The 17098-nt window shown below is 41.2% G+C and overlaps 1 pseudogene; it reads right to left on the minus strand.

Annotated features, from left to right (window-relative positions):
- The window catches only part of LOC142451691 (aldo-keto reductase family 1 member C23-like protein), a 44247-nt pseudogene that overhangs the window by 9519 nt on the left and 17630 nt on the right, over positions 1-17098 (minus strand).

The following is a 17098-nucleotide window of genomic DNA, read 5'->3' on the forward strand; positions in this document are numbered from 1 at the left end:
GACCCAACCTGCGTTTGTTCTAGGCGCAAATATTTCTTGTTTGTTCCACAACAAATAAGAAATTGCCCAGAAAAGGGTCAAACAGGAATGGTCTGGAGAAGATAGTTGAGCTACTGGGGAACTGAATAGCAGATTGGGAAGACTTATTTGTTCTTCTATATATTTTCAGGTTATACAGCTTAAAAAAACATTTTTTAATGAAAAAATTTTAGGTTGCTCCAGGCACCGGGTTTCTTTCTGCAGGTACTCATAGAGTGTCAGTGAGACTTTGGTCTACATAATTCAGAGACCCAGCAGGTAAGATGGGGATCGTGCGTTTGTGTTGTGGGTGGACACATATGAACTAAAAAAAATAAAATCCACTGCCTTGGAGTCAATTTCGGCTCATTGCAACCATATGCAGTGTTTTCCAGGCTGCAATCTTTATGGGAACAGAAGGCTCATCTTTTCTCCGAGGACACATATGGTGCAAATACAGAGACAGTGTAATTCACAGTCTTTAACTAGTTTCTGTCAAAAGAGTTCTAAAATTTTAGAGACTGAAAAATCGTCTCATGTAATCATCTCTTAGATAGTATGCTTCTTCCACAGGATCACAGTCAATTGAAATGAAAGCTGGAGATTAAATCTTTGAACTATGTGCAATCTTTTTTTCATGTGGACGGGCTTCCTTTGACAGCTAAGGTTTTATGTCAACTTGGTTGGGTCAGGGTGTTCAATGGTGTGGCAGTTACACCTCGTACGGCCCTATGAGTTGACCTAACACAGTGGATTCAAAGTCATTCAGTTGTAAGCCTCAGTAATGGAAGAAGATTAGGTGAAATGCCACACTGTTAATCAGGACATAACTCTGAAGCGATGACTTGCCTCTGTAAGTGTGGTCTGCTTTCAGTACAAGTTAAGTGTCTGCTGTGGGAACCTTCTTTGTGGATTGCTAGTTCTGGATCCAGGTTCTAGGTCATCCACTTCTGTTTCTTTAGACCTGATCTCAAGGATGCATAGTTACGTGCCAATTTTGGGAGCCACCAGTGACCTGAAATGTGAACTGCTGAACTTGAGCTCCTTGGCCACTGTTCCTGCAGCCCCCACTGCTACTCAAGTCAGGAGAAGCCTCGGCCTTCCAATTCACCTTTGGAGGATCTGATGATCATCCTGCTCACTTATACAAGTGTATGACCTTTTTCTTGATCTACATTTTCTCTCTATAAGGGTCTCAGTTTGGTTTTATAGAACACCAAGCCTATGACACTGGCAGCTTGTTGTTGAACAAGAACTAGAAAACCCATCTATGTGCACACAGGCATGAGCGCATGGGAAATGCCAGGGAAATCAACAGCATGTCCTGAACCTTAAGAAAAGGAACACATCTGAAGGTTAGACTTACCCCTCGTGACGTCGACAGCCCTGCTCCTCACCTGCATGTTCTCCTTGATCCTCCTCTCATTGAAACTCTTGGCCAGAACCACAACTCCACGCTGGATCTGGTATCGAAGGGCAATCAGGGCCAGGGTTCTGTTGTACTTTTTCGCAAGATCACCAAGGACTGGATCATCCAGGAGAACAGAGGCATTCTCATCCACCCTGAAAAGCAATGCAGGAATGCCACGTTTTCTTTTTCCAGGAACTATCTAAATTTCCAGCTGTGGTTTCTGGACTAGTGTTGTGCATATTACCCAGGAAGCTGTGACAATGCAGCAGAGCTCTTGGGGCCTAGGCGCCCGTGTTTAAAAGACCTTCCTGGTCACATCAGCACTCTCCTGTAGGTGAGTGGAGGCTTCTGGTAGGGCAGTGGTTTAGGAGTTGGACTGCTACCCAGAAACGTGCAGTTTGGAATGCCTCGTGCGTTCTGTGGGAGATCAAATGCCTTACAAGGGGTTGAGTATGACAACAATGGCCTTAGGTTCTTGGAATTTCTCCTCGACTTCTCAGCGCCCCCTTTTCTTTCTGTCCTCATGAACCTGAGAGTTACTTCTTTTTCTGATTTTTAGACACACGAGTTTAAGATTCTGTTAGATTTTCTAACAGGTGTGTTAGTCAGTCAATAAACATCACAACTGTGGCATGAAATGAAGACTTTTGACTCATTTTGGAGTTATACAGATCATTTAATGTAGACATGTATTATTGATAGGGTAACCGAATACTAGAGCTCAATATGCCAAGCTCAGAAAATATGGCTGAGATGCTTGGTCTTCTGCCCTGAGAGACCATTTGGTTGTTTGTTTCTTTGGGTTTAAGTGTCATATTCCAAGTCCTTGATTCACAGTTCAGAGAAATTAGTGTCCAGTCCAGCCAAGCTCTGCATCTGCTCAGCAGACATGGACCAACTTCCATGTTGCCCCTCACACCCACCCCCTCTCCGAAAAGCTGAACACCTAGCTTCTTAAACAAACGAACATGTCAGAGAAGACAGGGTTTCAAACATAGCACATTTTAATGAACGTCTGAGCACCCTGCCCAAACCGTCTGGACTTTCGTTGGGACTCGATTCTTCCCTGATTATCCCTAGGATGCCAGATGACACCATATTTCTTTGGAACACAGCATTGAAATTGTGCGCTCATAGATCTGCAAATCTTTGGGTAAATAACAATGTTCTTTTTTTTATAACTTTTAACTTTATTTCCATGCTCAGGAATTAGTTTACTTTACTTAACCTGTAACCAGACCTGTATTGTAAAAGCACTGAGTTTGGGTACTAAAATTATCAAGAAGCCCTGCTACAATCTCTCTTCTCTGTTTACTGGAGGAGTTGGTAGTGAAAGGCAGGTAATAGGATGTGGTAGAAGTGAAATGTTCCTTCCAAAGGGATGTTTTAGGTAAACTCTCTGTGATTCTCATTACCAGAGTGGGGGCCGCTGGGTTCCCAGAGCACCATAGGCAACCAGAACAATATCGTTAGACTTGCAGAAATCCAGCAGTTTTCTTTGGTTGAGGTAAGGGTGACATTCCACCTGTAAATGTCAAGACAGAAAGATGCCCAGTTATATGAAAACATGTTATTACAAAGTAAGGGGAAAGACAGAAGTAAAAAAGGACTCACCCAAAAGTTTGTAAACTTATTTGTATTTGAACTAGAAACTTCAACATGAAAGAGTGATAACAAATAATTGTTCTTTGTCCACTGAAAGGGTCAAACACAGTGATGTTTCAGAGAAGATATAGCTCCATCGCCCAACTGTTAGCTAATAAATATCATGGCTGCCCCAGGGTGAGAATGGTTTTCTGGAACTGGGCCTGCAAAGAAGGTTTTGAGCTCTGGACATCAAATCGGGACATAAAACATGGAAGTCACCAACGACTTCTGACGGCATGTTCAATGATGACGGAAAGTGTGTGATTAAGTCAGTCTGAGCATCAAGCAGAATACACATTACTCACAGCCACTTTGTCAATTCCAACGCAGTGATTCGATAGGACAGAGTGTACATCATGCTTTCAAGTGCCTAAGTCTTTATGGAAGCAGATTGCCACATTTTCTCCTGAAGGTGTTTTCCAACGGTGGACTCCTTATTTAGCAACTGGCCCCATTAACCACTGGGTCAGTAGGGCTGATTCAAATGGAATAATGACTAAGGTAATTTCTCTAAGACATTGAATATATAAAATGTCTAAGTCTTTAGAAATTTGACACAGACATAGAGGGAGTAAAGAAAGAAATGACAAAGTAATTACATGAACTAAAGGTGACTTAGTGGTTACACATTGGGCTGTGATCCACAAGTTCCAATGTTCAAATCCACCAGGGCTTCTCCGGAGGAAGATGGAGCTTTCTATTCATGTGAGTCACAGAAACTCATGGGGACAATTCAACCCTGTGGAATAGGGTCTCTGTGAGTCAGCATCAACTCGGTAGTGTTTGGGCTTTTTAAAATGTTGATTATTAAAATAATTGGTTTTTCCATGTGCTAGTAATCAAAAGGTTAGAGTTATATACTTTTACTCTTTAAACAATTAAATTTCATCTTGAGATTAAAGGGGGGAAATCTAGAATTATAGGAAAAAATACCAGGTAAGGATAATCCAATCAGTTAAGATAAATAATAGTCTTTATTTACAAATCTCATCAAAATAACTGATTTACACAAATATCACCAATAGATAGTAAAACACTAGGTACACATTTCTAGGGGGTATCATTTTGTTTCATAACCAATTATGAGACAAATATAATATTAGCTAATTGCAAAAGGTGATTACTTGATTACAAAGTAGGGGTTACCACTAGTTAGGAAGCGGTTGAAATTTGATACCACTCATAGTGGGACAATCTGTTAGTGCTTGCTTCCTACTGGGGAACCCTGGTGTCATATTGGTTATGCTTTGGCTGGTTAGCAACAAGGTCAGCATTGCAAATCACCAGTTGCTCCTCAGGAGAAAGATGAGACAGTCTACGTTAGTACAGCTTTACTGTCTCAGAAGCAGATAGGGGCAGTTCACCCTGCTCTGTAGGTGCCCTAGGCGTCCTCATCATCTTGATGGTAGTGAGTTTGGTTGTGTTTTTGAGAGAGATGCAATATAAGGACACAGAAATTTCATAAATTTTCCCACCCACACTTTTAAATATGGATTAAAGAAAGCCTTCAGATATAACTTCTAGTTTTAAGAAACCAGGACCAGGGAAACAGGTTACCAACTATCACAATACAGTAAGTCTGGAATATTTGAAAGAAACCTGCTTGGGTATTGTGGGATAAAAAAGAGTTGAGAGTTAAATGCAGAGTTGATATCTGAACTGTCAGCCCTCCCCACCTAATTCATAATTAAAAATGCGGATACTATACATGTAAATGAATTAAATATGAAAAAATTTAATGTGACTTAATAGGATATGTAAATAGGAAAATGTGGATACATATGTGGTAGTTACATAATCTGTTGTCAATTTGATACTTAAGAGTGAAGGGGTGAAGTTTAGGCTATCAATCAGGTCATAGTTTGATGGCCTCACTTGTAGGTGCTATGGAGATAAATAGCTCGATGGAGGTGAGACACAGGCTACTCCCTGGGAGACATTCCAGCTGGCAAGACACATAGAGCTAAACTAGTGCACTGAGCTGGAGGAGCCAAGTAGAGAGCCCTACCTGCCACTGGATCCACAAGTCTCTCCATCCACTGGCCTATGACCTTCCTGCACTCAATACCATTGCAAGTGTTGCATGAGTCTGAAGAGGACTTTATAGATTGGTATCAGACATATGAGCTAATATCAGACTTATGGACTTGATTGGGACTGGGCTGGGATGTTTTCTCAATACTCAATTGCTTTTGTATATAAAGCTCTTTCTTATACACATATGAGTGTCTATGAATTTGTTTCTCTAGTCAACCTAGAGTAACACAACATATGAATAAAGTACTTGAATTCAATATTAATTGCCATAAAAGCCATAGTGTTATAAAAATGAAAAATCAAAGAGCTATTTTTTTCTATATTAAATGTACGTTTGCAGGCCTTTCTGTACTCCTAGGAAAAGAGCTCTGAAATCACTCTGGTTTACTCATTTAAAATTAAATTTTGTTTTAGTTGAAAGAAAGAAAAATGAGAGAGTGGATCACATTAGAGATCCACGTGGAAGCTGGCAGTGGGAGCAGAGACCATGAGGCTGAGCGGTGGGCTTACTGGCCCTCTATCTGGATACTACTGAGTGTCAATTGGCAAGATGATGGCTTGCTGAGTGATGTTCCCTTGTGCATTTCTGAGTACTAGGAAAGCTTTGCTACATTTGCCTGAGCAGAAAAGGCCGTGTGGCTTGGGCAATGGACCCACGAGAGGTCACAGAGAGATAAACCTGTGAGCATTACTGAGAAGAGCCTCCAGTTGAAGCAAATGAGGTATACAAAGGTTTTGGGGAAAAATAGGGAATTTTGAATATGGAATAAATATTAGATGACCTCAGAACATTTTCATTAATTTGGAAAGAAAATGATGGAAACATGATCGTATGAGGGAAAAATGTTCTTCTTATGAGATACATGCTGAAGGAATAGTATGAATAGAATTTTATTCCCCTTAAGTGAACGTTGAAATCCTAGAGACTAAAGTTAGAGATCTCACCATGTTGAGAAAAGAGGGATGTCTTTTTTATGTTAATGAGGATATGGGAGTGCAGGATGGATTCTATATCTAATCATTTCAGGTTCATGTAAAGTCAAAATATACACAATCCCCAAAGGGAGGAAGAGAAAAGCAAAATAAGGGAAAGATGAATGTACAAGATCAGTATCAACATGGATTATGGCACCTACGGAAGATGCCATAGGGTAGGAAGCACCTTTCCCTAGAGACATGATGTGAATTTGGTCTCTTAGTTTCCCTGACTGTGAGAAAACAAAGGTCGGTTCTTTATGACTGTCCAATTGTGTTATTTTTGCTACATTCGCACTAGCAAAACAAGAGAGTTATGAAGGCAGCAATGTCTTCCTTACAAATTACTTTTTAAATACTCAGCAAAGCAGATATATTTAAGCCACTAATTTATGGTAGAAATTAGGGAGAACAAGATTGAAGTTTAATCAGTTCCAACTCCATCATATTGCTAAGTGTTTCTTAGGGGTGGTTTATTCTGCCTATATTAGCACGGTAAACTAATCATTTCATCTCTGAGCCTGGTAGACTTTATTAGCGTCTGATTATTGTTAGTGCACATGTGCTTCCTAGATCAAGAACCTCAGACATCGGCGGGATTCCGCATTAGATATCAGAGTTAGTTATCCGTATTCAGATAGCTAAACCATGCTGGGACACTTAGTCAACCCTATCAGAGCCCTTCTAGACAACATTCCGGAGTGGGTAGGGTGTTTTGTCCTGGGCACCAGGAAGTCGTGGGGAAAGAAGAACCCCTACATGGGACTCCGCCTTTTACTAGGTTCCTTTCTGAGATGCTGGGGACAAGTCCAACACCTTTTGATTTTGTGCTGCCTGCAGGCACTAGATTTGAGGAAACCACCTGCCTTCTCTCTTGCTTCAGGAATAACCCCTTCCCCTGTGCCCTCATGGAGGGAGTGAAGAGATAGGCCTGGAGGGTGGCACAGCCCTCTTGAAGGCAGTGTCTGTGGAGAATGTGGAGCAGGAGGAGATATTATTCAGTGACTACTTAGGAATTTGCACCTATCTAGAAAGCCGAACAACCACATGGGACCAGGCACTTACACACAGGCGAGGGGCTGAAATGAGCCATCGCTGAAGGAGTGAAGCTCCACTGCTTCAGCCACTTCAGGGCTGTTTGCCTCATGGACTTTCCCCAAGGGAGTGAGACCTCCCCAGTCAACAGGTGGCTTTTTCCACCTACCCGCTGAGAAGGTGCACTCAATGCATCTTTTATCTTGACAGATGGAGAGTAGAGATGAGATCCAGCCACCAAAGCAAAACAAAACAAAAAACCACCACCACCAAAAAGCAACAACAAACAAACAAAAAAAAAACTGAACTAAAACTAAACATCAAATTGATGAAACCTATATTGGGGATTTTACAATCGTTTTGTTTGCATTGAATAAAAGAAATGAAAATATTTTAAACCAAATATTCTGGCTCTTTACCCAAGTCAAGTTCTTGGAATTGTTAATTATTATTTAGCATTCCAGCTGTTACAAGGCTTGCAGACAATATTTTTAGGCATAGGTGGTTAAAAGAAGTGTGTATGTTCATACTATGTTTCTCTACTATCCAATAAAAATGTGTATAAATGCTTCAGCCGCCGCCGCAGTTCCCCGCGCCACATGGACCCGGCCAGCCCGTGCGCTCCCCACCGCTGACCGCCTGGCCCGTGCCCGGCCCCGGAAGGCCCCCCCGCCCCTCCTGGACGCCTGCCTCACTGCATGTGAGTTTCCACCCCTCAGAAGAGCCACAGAGGACCCGCAGCCCCCACCATGGAGTTTGTGATGAAGCAGGCCCTGGGAGGGAACAGAGTTCAGAGGCAGCAGAAACTGGCGTTATTGAAAATGAAGAGAACCCTGGGAGAATTATTTCTGTCACGCCTGTAAAGAACATTGACCCAGTAAAGAATAAGGAGATCAACTCTGACCCGGCCACCCTGGTCCCCATCAGCAGTGAGCGGGCCAAGAAGAGAACGGCAGCTGCTGCTGGGGCGGAGAATATTCAGCAGCAAACAGATGAGAAAGTGGATGAATCGGGACCACCTGCCCCTTCCAAGCCCCGGAGAGGACGGCGACCCAAGTCAGAGTCTCAGGGCAATGCAACCAAAAAAGATGACATGACTAAACTTGCTAGCAAGGGCAGGAAGCGAGCCCCGGCAAGTCAGGAAAGCCCCTGGGTTGGAAGCAGTCAATGCCAAAGCACCCAAGTTGCAAGACGCAGCCAAGAAGGCAGTGCCACCAGAGAGGCAGATTGACTTACAAAGGTAAGAAGAAACTTCATTTGCAAAGGGAGAAAATGAAGGCCAAACAGAAGCAGGCTCCGGCTTCTGCCACAGCTTGGATTCACAGTGTCTCTGAAGAGAAAGTTACCTTGTAGAGAACACATGCTTTTCTGCCTTGAAAACTGAAAGAAACAATTCCTTTTCCTTCACATGGCCACATGTTCTTCAGTGGAAATGTACAGCAGAAACCCTGGAGAGTCGCTAAGAGCAACTCCATCCTCCTCTCCCTTCCCCAGACTTTTCTCAGGAAAAGTCAATAATTAAGCAAATTGCTTAACACGTGGTTCCAGTTCCTGCGTATCTGGAGTTGAAAGCGCGTGATACACCATTAATTTCCATGCTGCATTTTTTATTTTAAGGTTGTCCTGACACTGACACTGAAAATTCATCAATTTTAGAGCCATGAATTCCCATGTTTCACAAGAAAAAGAAAGTCTACTGAGTTAATTTTTAAGAAGAGATCAGATGAAATATTGCTTTGTTTTTCATAATTCTTTCTGCCTGCCTACTTTTCTGCAGAAATGAGATGTACAGACTGCAGTTCCCTGCTATGAAAAGTGATATGGTGGCGATTTTATAAACGTTGCCTTCTGATTTTTATCAGAGTGAGAAAAATAATTAAAATTATTATTGATTTGCAAGTAAAAAATGTGTATAAATATCTTGTTTTGCTTTTCACTAACCTTATCTCACATTGAAGGCTTTTTTGAGCCAACCATTAATGACCAAAGGGTTTCTTAAAATAAAAGTGCTTTTATGAAATTCCCACCTCTTCCATATGGTCATTCAAATCTTGCTCATATTATTTTTCAAACCTTGATAATTATCTGGCTATCTTCATCATCAAGGTCTCAAAAAATTAAATATTTGAAAATGTTTATTATGACATGACTTCAAACGTTCTTGGGAAAATCCTATCGTCTTTTCGTTCTGTTTATCCATGGACTCTAAGGCTCTATCCAGTATCCGCTAAAGTAATATAGACTTGAAAGAATCTGAGGTAAGTTTGAAATTTTGGAATTATAATTCTAAAAGACTACCTAAACACATCTTAGATATAGTCCTAAGAATAATTTTATGAAAATTCTAACCATAATTCCAAGTTAGTTTGCTGGGTCACTAATAAGCAATGTAACCATCAAGGAACTGAGACCTGGCTGAGTAATTAGGCAGTGCATTAGTTTACTGGCAGCCAATAGCATCTGAGATTCTGTTAAATGCAAAATTTTGAGTCTTTGAATTTTGCTAACACTTAGTAGTAGAATTTAAGAATAATGATAGGGATTATACAAATTTTAGAAACATCATTAAGCTCTAGATAAATACAGAAGTCAGTCAACCGGGAGCAGGTGCTCCTGCATTTTTCCCCATTAAAATGTTTTCTAAATATCTCTTGTGCTTTAGAGATAAATGCAGGAAGGAAGAAGTTGTTTTTTTTTTTATCCAAGTGAATTTAATGAGAGTTAAAAGATGCTTCAGGTTTTATGCGGCACCCATAGGATTCCTTTCGACCAAGCATGCAGAGACTGCTCAGGGTTACGCAAATATCTCTCTCCCAAGTTCTCCTCCAAAAAAAAAAAGACCCCTCTCCCTCTTGGTTCCTGCCTTTTCAAGGATTCCAGGGGGAGGCATGGTGAACGACCCCAGGTCGATCCCATTGGCTGAATTGCAATCACCTGGTCCAGGTGGGCTGATCCAGTTTTAACGCCCATCCATGCCCACCTATGGGAAAACCTAGGCTTTTGTTTTCATGCTTGGCTCTCCTGGGCATGCATCAATGGACATCCCATCCCTGCCTATTGCCTAACATTTCCCTCCTGAAGAGATATGGACCCAAATCTTTGGGGTACTGGACGACAACATCTCTAGCTACTTCTTCATTGAATGATTTAAATTGTACTGTGTATGTAACAATGTTTTTTTGTTTCTTTTTTTAAACTTTTTTTAGGACACCAAATAAATATGCTCTTAATAAAGAAGAAGAAGAAGAAAAATCCCTGATGGGTGGGGGAAGCTCACCTGGTTGCAGACAGGCTTATATTTGAGCCCTGGCTTGTTCAGAAGCATCTCTAACTGCTGTGGTTAAAGTTGGACACTCCGATGGACTTGGTCAATCCTGCATCCTTACACTTCTCCAGGGCCTGGGGGAGAAGGAGTTAGGAAAGAATCGGTTGTGTGATTTGGGTATAGGACAAATATGAGATAAAGCAGGTAAAATGAATAACTGTCAAGAAATAATTATGAAACTGGCATTGATTATAAAAGTTATATAGAACAAACACAACACAGAAAAACAGTGAGAGAAGATAGAAACAACAAAAATAGAAGTAATAGTTCATACTTAGGAAACTAGAATAGTTTATTCTTAGGGGATGGTATGCTGCACACAGATGTTGGCTCATCTATCCTCAAATCAATGAAGTTTCTGTAGAAGCCTCTAGTACATAAATACCCCTACCCATCCACTTTGCCCACAACAATCTCCATCTCCGTGGTGTGACCTCCCCACTAATTGCCATCTATCTGTCTTCATTTTAAGTGTATATAAAGTAGACAAAAAACAGCAAGGTTGACAGGTTATCTTCCACGAGATTCCAGAAGGAAGTTCAAGAAGCGTTCAAGCAAATCAATTCATCATACTGCCCACCAAATTGAAAGCTGGAAACCAGGAAAGCATTGTGAGCATTGAGGAAACCTCTGAGGAAGATCCTTCTTATCTTCTGCCATGATAAGTGAAGAGATTCAGTGGACCAGGGCAGAGCAAGAGGCAAGGGATAGAAAGTAAGGTATTGAAATTAATGAGTTGGCTTCAAACGCTATTCTGGTTGATTAAATGTCTTACTCGAAATCTGTGTCAGAGGTGAGACTGCTAGAGTTCACAGTAACAGATCTTCCAGGATTCACATTTATTTAACCAAGTAAGACTTATTTTAGAAAAAATTCATTCAAGCCCTCAAAGTTTATGAAAAAAGCCACGAGAGTTACAAATCTTACTCTCATTTTCAGGGCAGTTTTAGGATAGACATAAGATTATGCTGTAAATACTTAGACATTTTGAAAGTTTGGTCTCATATGACTTGGGGGCAAGTGGTTAATAAACATGGTGAGATAGTTAAGGTTTTTTGTGTCAACCTGGCCAATAAACACATGTAGGATTAATTGAAAAACGGAGAGATAAATGGCTTGGTGAGCCTCGCTTTTCTAGTTCTTGGGTCTCTTGCTATCTTATTGCTGGACCAGAGTGTAGCTGCCCTAACCAGTTATCTGCTTCAGCTGGCAAGGCTCAATGTAACTCTGAATTTGTAATTAAGTTTCCTGTATACTTCCCAAACAGAAGAAAATTCCTCACCACCCTCCTAGAGTATTTTAATGGTTTGAGATTGTGTAGGCTTCCTTTGAGATATATGGATTTGGGCTGGATCCAGACCATGCAGCCACTTCCCCCAGCTCTCCCGAAAGATAGCCTTCTGGACTGTGTGGTCCCTTCGCCCCACCTCTCAAGGCCAGAGCTGGACTGTGCAGTCCCTGCCTCCAGAGTTCCAAGGAGCTTATCTCTCTGGGCTGGGTCTGTACAACGCCTTCCCTCAGGGTTCTAGGATGATTTACTCACAGAGCACACCCTGACTCAGACCCTGCGACTGCAGCACCCGAAGGCCTTCCTTCCCCTTCTCAGTACATACGTCCTTGGCTCAAACCCAACGTATATCCCACTGCCTCACTGCCAGGCGCGATTTCCCTGACTTAACTCGTTGGGTCTTGGAACCTGCCTAGGGGTTCAAGATGCTCATGTCCTTTTCTCTGCTCTCCATTCCCTCCTGGGAGTTCTTTCCCTGCCTCAATAAAATCTTTCTCAACTTCACATTCCTGGCTAAATCCTATCACTGTTCCCTGTTCTCCATCTCCAACCTCTCATATTGACTCCGAAAGACCCAGGACTGACAGGAGGGGCCTCTGTGCTGCCTTGGCCCTCCTTTGGCTGGTGCACAGCCCTGTCCTCCATTTCAACCTCTCAATATGATTACACTCCCATAATCTACAGGAATACTGCTTAAGGAGTAAAATTCTAGAGCTCCAAAATAAATGTGAGGCTCTATCTATCTATCTATCTATCTATCTATCTATCTATCTATCTATCTATCTATCTATTTTAGTCGTTTTATTAGGGACTCATACAACTCTTATCACAATCTATACATACCTCAAGTGTGTAAAGCACAATTGTACATTCATTGCCTTCATCATTCTCAAAACATTTGCTTTCCACTTAAGCCCCTGGCATCAGCTCCTTATTTTTCCCCTCCCTCCCCACTCCCCTCTCCCTCATGAACCCTTGATAATTTATAAATTATTATTTTTTCATATCTTGTCCTGTCCGATGTCTCCCTTCACCCACTTTTCTGTTGTCTGTCCACAAGGGAGGAGGTCACATGTAGATCCTTGTAATTGGTTCCCCTTTCAAACCCACCCTTCCTCTACCCTCCCAGTATTGCCACTCACACCACTGATCCTGAAGGGATCATCTGCCCTGGATTCCCTGTGCTTCCAGTTCCTATCTGTATCAGTGTACATCCTCTGGCCTAGCCAGACTTGCAAGATAGAATTGTGATCATGATAGTGGGGGAGGAGGAGGCATTTAGGAACCAGAGGAAAGTTGTATGTTTCATCGTTGCTATACTGCACCCTGACTGGCTCGTCTCCTCCCCAAGACCCTTGTGTAAGGGGGTGTACAGTGGCCTACAAATGGGCTTTGGGTCTTCACTTTGAACTCCCCCTCTCATTCACTATGATAATATTTTTTGTTTTGAAAAAAATTTTTTTGTTCTGATGATGCCTGATCCCTGATCACTGATCCCTTCGATACCTCGTGATCGCACAGGCTGGTGTGCTTCTTCCATGTGGACTTTGTTGCTTCTGAGCTAGATGGCCGCTGTGTACCTTCAAGCCTTTAAGACCCCAGATACTATATCTTTTGATAGCCGGGCACCATCAACTTTCTTCAGCACATTTGCTTATTCACTCGCTTTGTCTTCAGCAGTTGTGTTGGAAAGGTGAGCATCATAGAATGCCAATTTAATAGAAGAAAATATTCTTACATTGAGGGAGAATTTGAGTGGAGGCCCAATGTCCTTCTGCAACCTTAATACTAAACCTATTAGTATGTGCACATAGATCTATTTCCCCATCATCACACATAAACATATTTGCATATGTACGTGCCTTTATCTAGACCTTTATAAATGCCCTCTGCCTCCCAGCTCTCTCCTCTATTTCCTTTGACTTTCCTCTTGTCCCACTATCATGCTCAGTCCCCACCTGGGTTTCAGAAATTCATCTTGGTTACATTACTTTTGATCATGTCCTACCAGGCTTCCCACATTCTCCTCACCACTGATTTGGATCACTTGTTGTTCCCTTGTCCCTGGGTTTGTTAACACCACTACTTTCTCCCCCCCTCCCCAGACACCCTTCTCCCATTTCCCCCCAGAACTGTCCGTCTTGTTGTTTTCTCCTCCAGATTGCCCATCCAGCTTATCTTATTTAGACAGACCTGCGGAGATAATAACAAGCACAAAAACAAGACAGAGCAAAACCAAGTAACAATATATAACAAAACAACAAAAACAAACCTATGACACAAAACACAACAGGAAAGAAAAGCTTGTAGTTAATTCAAGGACTGTTTGTTGGCCTTTAGGGGTGTTTTCCAGTCGAGTCTGTTTAATTCGTTGTTTTAGAGATGAGTAAAATAGGCCTGGAGACAATGTATTGGCCTTCTCAAGTCACGATGGTGCAAGACAAGGACCTAGTACCTTCTTTCCTAAATTCCCCATCATTGCTGTGTCTTCAAAACACTTACCTTCCATGTGTCACAGAGATCCACTATATCAGTCGCTGGTTTTCCATGTTCATCTTGTGGTAAAATCTCTTTCCCGGGCTGGAATAAAATCAGTCACTATAAGCGATGTCACAAAATACCATCTAGGGCAGGAACACTAGCCCTCCATCCATCAGGCAGGTGCAGCACATCTCAGAAGATAATGTTTGCAAAGGGTTTGGGCATGGAGTTGTAAGGAATGTCTTTTAAGGGACTTACTTTCCAGTAATCCCTTACATCTTGTATATATTTGAATAAGTGTTACTTTCCTACTTATAGATGAGGACTCATTTTTGACTTACATTATTTTTATTAGCCCACTACCTCTTCTCATGTGCGTTCTTAAATGTCCGTCTTTCACCTGAAAGAGGGGTGGTGGTGGTGGTGGAGGAGAAACTGTATGCCCTTAATAGATTGCAATGTAAACTGAGACTGTTCTATAGCAGTAGAATAAGACTTCCTTATCCCTGTAGTCACATGATGGCCCAAGGCTAAGCACATGAGCCAAATAGGGTCCACCAAGAATCATGAATTATTGTTTGGAAATCATCCTCAGTGTAGCAGTAGCGCTGTGGTCTATGAAAAACTTAGCTCAATACACATTCAAGATGCTAGTCATACTGAGAATGGAATAAAGGGTGTTTGAGTAAGGAAATTGCGGACCTTCAGAGGTAATGGCCAGTGGATGAGGTAGAGGTCCACATAGTCGAGCTGGAGTTTTTTTCCAGCGACGTTTCCAAAGCTGACTGCACCAATTCTGGTCGGAGGAAAGTGACCCAGAGCTGCAGGTTAAGAACGGAAATGTTGTTTGATTCAAATTTAGTCAATTTACTGAAAATATCTAGAACCCGATAACATTGGGATTGTGACTTGTTCAGCAAATGCAAGCTAAATTTGTTTGACAAGATTGTTGATTTTAAGCAACACTTGTCTTTAACATGCTTTATTGTTGGCCATCATCATGTTGACGTTGACTCATAGTGAACGGATCTATAACATGGAGGAATACTGCACATCCCTCACTAAGGACGTCCTTTTCTTTCCTCTTAGTCTAGAAACTCCACTGAAACTTGTTCACCGCGGGGGATCATTTTGATACTTGTGAGACTGGTGGCATAGTTTCCAGCGTCAGAGCAACCCGAAAGATACCGCAGTATGATGAAATGACAAAACAAGTGCGTTTCAATAAAATTTAGGCAATTCAATGTCAAAGCATAGAAACAGGTGATCTCTTCAGCAACTTCAGAGCTAAATTTGTTCCTCAACATTAGTGATCTTAAGCTAACCTTTTGTCATTAATGTAAACAGAACAAACACGAATCTAGCTTATAATTAATAGTAAAAGAAGTAATCTTTAGATTTTATTCAGAATTTTAGGTCTTTAATTAGGATGCTTGAAATCATCTTGATCTCATTTTGTTATGAAATAGAGAAAAATTTATTTATTATATCTAAATGGGATAGTACCCTTCTAGGGAACTAAAGGCACAAATGAAAGGAATGGGGCTACTTGCATGTATTAAAAATAGTGATATTGAACACCTAAAATGGGTAGGCTGGGAGGGTTCCTTTAGAAGCAATGTACCAAAGAGTTGTCCTCCATTATTTTTACAAGGATTTTAATGCTCAACTTCTGAAAAACTATTGGCATATTTCTTCTAATATTTAGATATTTCACTACTGATTGAAAATTAGATGACCACAGAGATAGGTCATGGGTTTCCCATTTACCTGACCTTCTAGCTAGTGTTATTATTAGTCTGAGTGTATTGTTCGGACACTTCTCCTCTTGGTGCTGGTCAACTCTGTCCTCACTACTGGGTACCCTGGATTCTGAGACTGGTAGGAAGGGAGTGCATTTACTGAACGATGGAAAGGCATTTCTCAGGAGGAAAAAAATGTCATCAAGTCACAATTATGTCTATCATTTGAATTGCATTTGATATAGTAACTAAACCTCATACATTTAATATAGTTCCCAGACTCCTATGTTTTATTTAATCCTAACCTCAATTCAACCCTGTGAGAGTAGAATTCGTGTCCCTTCCATGTATATAACTCGTGGGCATTATGTTGTCAACATGTTATTATGTGCTGGGCACCATTTAAGAAATGCTAAGTATATCTTGTTTAATATTCAAATGAATAAGTTATTAGTTTCAGAATGTTATGAATTCTTACCATGTCACACAGATAATAAGAGAGACTATAATTTTATCATAGATCTCTGTGATTCAATCATCCCTCCAAAGAGATAGCGCTTTTAGCTCAAGCTCACATAATAAAATATTTTGAAAACACAGAACCTGAACAGAATATTCACGGAAAAGTCCTCCCTTTTCTCTTCTGTTGATTCTAGAATGAGAACATAAATATGAGAGAATGAAAGCTGTACAAATAAGCTGTAAACTCACCAAGTTACTCAAAAATCATAAAACGAATTTCTATAAGCAATCACATCACAAATATGCACACATAAACTATACACAGCACCTTGGATGTGCAGAATATGTCTTCTCTCTTCACAGTGCCGTCAGCAATCTTGCTCTGTATAGCTCGTCCAACTTCCTCTTCATTTTCGTACACGTAAGCTGAATCAAAATGACGAAACCCCGTGTCAATTGCTAATTTGGTTGCCTCCTCAGTTTCAGTCTTGGGCACCTAAGGAGAAGGAAATAATCAGGAATTTATTTGATCCAGAGGTAGTTGGTGTCAGGAGGACTGACCTTTACCAGAATGAAGTTTCCTCATGTCTGTGTTATTTCTGCCTGTATAGCACCTACTGATTTGCTTGGAAGTGTTTAATGTTACTAAAGAAGGCAATGAAGTTGGACAGCCCATG

Source organism: Tenrec ecaudatus, chromosome 6 (genome assembly GCF_050624435.1).
Source record: "Tenrec ecaudatus isolate mTenEca1 chromosome 6, mTenEca1.hap1, whole genome shotgun sequence".
Classification (NCBI taxonomy): domain Eukaryota; kingdom Metazoa; phylum Chordata; class Mammalia; order Afrosoricida; family Tenrecidae; genus Tenrec; species Tenrec ecaudatus.